Genomic DNA, 4,171 nt, shown 5'->3' with positions numbered 1-4,171 from the left:
GAACACCACGAAATAGCAAATAAAACCCACCCTGACATGCTGAGAGAAAGGGACTGTGGAAAAAAGGAAAACGTTTTATATTGTAGTACTTTTACTGATACTTTTCCCTGATTTTTGAACAAGAGATCCCACAATTTTATTTTGTGCTGTGATTTGCCAGTTATGTAGCAGGCCTTGTCTGCAGAGCTTGTTACTGAATGGTTGGGGCGGGGGGTCAAGTGAGTCTTCTGGGAGGAAAGGCCCTGAGACCTCTCTGATGACAAAAGTGGCCTTGACTGACATTTGATGGCGGGTAAGGACCCGCAGGTCCACATAGGGAAACTTGTGGGAAAAGGGGGGAAACCTGGACTGTTGACTTTGGATAATCATCAAGGCTTAGACTAGGATAGGCATCATAAATTGAATGACAGTAAACAGCCAACATCAAAGAATCTGGGGTGGAGAAAGACTGAGGTGAAGTGCTTGCCTTGTGTAACCAGACATGGTGGAAGGAGGTAAAGTCAGCCCAATATATAGGCAGGTTTCACATCCAATTCAACCAACCATGGATTGAAAATATTTGGAAAGAAAATTCCAGGAAGTACCCAAAAGCAAAGCTTGAATTTCCCCAGGCCAGCAATAATTTACAAAGTATTTACATTGTATTAAATATTGAGTAATCTAGAGGTAAAGTATACGGAAGGATGTGCATAGGTTATATGCAAATACTAAGCCATTTTGTATAACGGACTTGAACCTTCGCAGGTTTTGGTGCCTGCAGATACTGAGGGGCCACTATACCTGTAGCTCAGTTCCAGAAGGTTGTCTCTGTCAGATATGAGCTCAGTATTGCAATATTATTCACGAGACACTGGAAATTCTCTTTTATGTAAAAAACTTTATGTGAATTTTCAAACAGTGTGGATAAGCAAAACATATCAAGTAGACATGTTTGAACTGGGGTCCCCGATTTGCACCTCACAAATGGGCTGGTTATAGCATAGTATATAGCTGAGGTTGTAAACCCCTTTAGACTCAGTCGTTCTGGCTTAATTGTCATGCTTTGCAAAAAAAGACTGAGCATCTGAGGAGGAAATGAAAGAGCTATGAATTTACATTCAAGGGTGGAGTTATGCAGGCACTAAGATGGAAAGGATTTTGCTGCAGGTTCGACTGTGAAGACCTGGTTTTCAACAGTGACATCTTGTGGCAGTGAAAGAAACAACAGCTGTGCTGGGCCAAGGAGGCTTTCTTTTCTCCATCGGCCAGGCATTAGAGTGAGTAAACCTCTGGGCTTAGAGTGGGAATGGGTAGGTCTCAAGAGAGAGATAATGGACCTTCTATTAATGAAGGCAGATCGGGTGAGTGAGTTAGTGGAAAAATATAAGATGTGATCAAACATGCATTCCAAGCCTGGGATATGGGCCATGTTGGTTTCATTGCTATAGAACTATGTTTTGATTAAATGCCACAGATATTAAAAGAGAGGACTTATATTTAAGTTTTCCTCTTGTTTATGGAAATTCAATATCTCAGGAGAGATTAAGAATAGTATCAATTTATAGTAAATGTTTTATAACTTTATGGCCATGTATTGACTCATATACTATTGCTCAATATTTATTAAGCAATAACTATTTATGGAGCCTAGCACTGTCCTAGGCTAAGCATGTGTATCAGGTGTCTTATTTGGCATTTAAATTCATCGTAAAATTTCTTGAGTTTTAACTTAAGGGATTGCAAGGGAATAAAAATATGAAATTCCACTTATTTATTTATTTAGTACCATGTATCAGGTTAGATGTTGGGATACAATAGCAACTCAGACGTTTATGCTTGCTGTTTTCATGAAGCTTACAATCTAGTGGGTGCAAGAAATATTAGACAAACTCTTGCACAAATGCTTAACTTCAATTGTGCTAAGTGTGATGAAGGAGAAGCATAAAGTGCTGTGAGATAATAATGTGAGGATGTAACCTGGTCCCTGAGGAAGAGACGTTTAAACTGAGAGGTTGAGTAAACTCGGAGGATGAGTAGGAGGCATATAAGAAAGAGAGGGGGTGGAAGAGGGCAGGGAGGAAAATATTTCAGAGGGAGCAGTATATTTGGTGGTTGAATAGAAGGAGTGAAAAGCTGGTTTGGGTGCCAAGGCTCAGCGATTAAAGGGACAGTGGTCAGCAATGAGGCTGGAAAGAAGGTTCTTTTCCTTAAAAAAAAAATCTCTCCGGCTTCAGTGATTAAAACAGATTGTACCCACTTGAGAGAATAAACACAAAGAATTGTTTGAAAATATAGGATTTTTGGAATTAACTACAGAACTAAGTATATCAGGAAGTAATGATGTTTTTACATGTACTGTGAGATATAGTAAGAGGTCTATGTTCTGTGGGTCTACCATCAGACTAAATTTTAGCTTTTTGTTACCATACAGGAGTAAAAGGATTAATTTCCTCTTTCCTCTCTTTTTTTTTTTGCAATTCTATTAATGTCAGTAGCTGACAGATAAAATATGATGTTCTGCATGGACAAAGCCTTGCATATTTATAACTTCCAATATATTGGTACGTTAAGCTGCATAGTAGCTGAGTAAGTAGGTTTAGATTTAAAGGATACCTTTATCATGGTTTGCTTTTTGGTTGGAAGGAGGATTTTAAGTAGGAAGAATTTACTTTTTTCATACATTCTTAGAAATGGCGGACTTCTTGGAGAAAGATATATAGTATGTCAAGTAATTAATATTATTACTGCCTGTTCTACTATTACTTACCATGTGCTAAAATTTTATTGTGTAAAACTCTCTGCAGAGAGAGATACACCATTCTTAAGTATTCCTTTATGCAGTTACTCTTCCCGAATACTTAAAGTAATTTGATTTACAAGAGGCTTTTATGAATTGTACTTATTACTTAATGTTGTGAAATGATGAAGTTGAGTGAATTTTTTCCCCTTGGAATTCATTATTCATTTTTTATTTATATTTTCTCTGCACACACACCCACCCCACCCCACCCCCACACACATATTTATTTCACTTACTCCTCACGAAAACCCAACAAGGTGTATATCATTATTATCCTCTTTTTACAAGTAAGGAGACTAAAGCGCAAATAGGCTAATTACGTTGCCCCAAATCACACAGCTCATCGATGATGTAGTTAGGATATAAAATAATATTTTGATTTGAGAGTGATAGTTCATAATTATTACATTATACTGCCATCCAAGATGAAAATAAAAATTTTCAATTATGGGAAAAATAAAAAATTTATATAATAAGTATATTATAAATGTTATCCTGTTTTAAGAAAACTCAATATAGAGTAATAATCCAATGGTACAAAATTTGGAAATGTTTATTTGAACTGTAATAGAACTCTTCAGTTTTTAGAAGGATACATTCTTTTTTGTGGTACTCGAGCCTCTCACTGTTGTGTCCTCTCCAGTTGCGGAGCACAGGCTCCCGACGCATAGGCTCAGCGGCCATGGCTCACGGGCCCAGCTGCTCCGCGGCATGTGGAATCTTCCCAGACCGGGGCACGAAACCGTGTCCCCTGCATTGGCAGGCGAACTCTCAACCACTGCGCCACCAGGGAAGCCCCAGAAGGGTACATTCTTAAGTATTCTTTCATGCAGCTCTTTTAGAACATTTAAAGTAATTTGATTTACAAGAGCCTTTTATAAGTTGCACCCATTATTTAAAGTCATGAAATGGTGAAATTGAGGGAATTTTTCCCCTTGTAATTCTTTATTCATTTTATCTTTATTCAACTTTATTCTGCTTCCCTTTTCGCACCCGTTTAATATGCAATGACAATAGGAGAAGGGGGAGGAGGAGAAGGAGAAAAGAAGGAAAAAGGAGAGCAGTGAGTGGGCAAAGAATACAAATTGAATATATTACAGGTAATTTTTAGTGTTTATTTTTCAAACAAAATTCTATCTAGTTCTCTGATGATTTTTATCACAATCCACAAAACTCTTGATTTAGTTACAGGTTAATTTGTCATTGTTTTTACTTTTTATGGAAGGTTATCATTACCTTTTTTATTGTTTGTAAAATTTTAAGGTCAGTGTTTTCTATTTGTATATGATTATTTCTCTGATTTTACTTTAGTTTTAAATAATCCTTTCCCCAACAATGCACATCTTTTAAGATACCTGTTTGAAATGTAAGAATATATTATAGTAAGCATTT

Source organism: Phocoena phocoena, chromosome 5, assembly GCF_963924675.1.
Source record: "Phocoena phocoena chromosome 5, mPhoPho1.1, whole genome shotgun sequence".
In the NCBI taxonomy this organism is placed as follows: domain Eukaryota; kingdom Metazoa; phylum Chordata; class Mammalia; order Artiodactyla; family Phocoenidae; genus Phocoena; species Phocoena phocoena.
The sequence above is the reverse complement of the archived record's forward strand: the minus strand, read 5'-3'. Positions refer to the sequence as shown.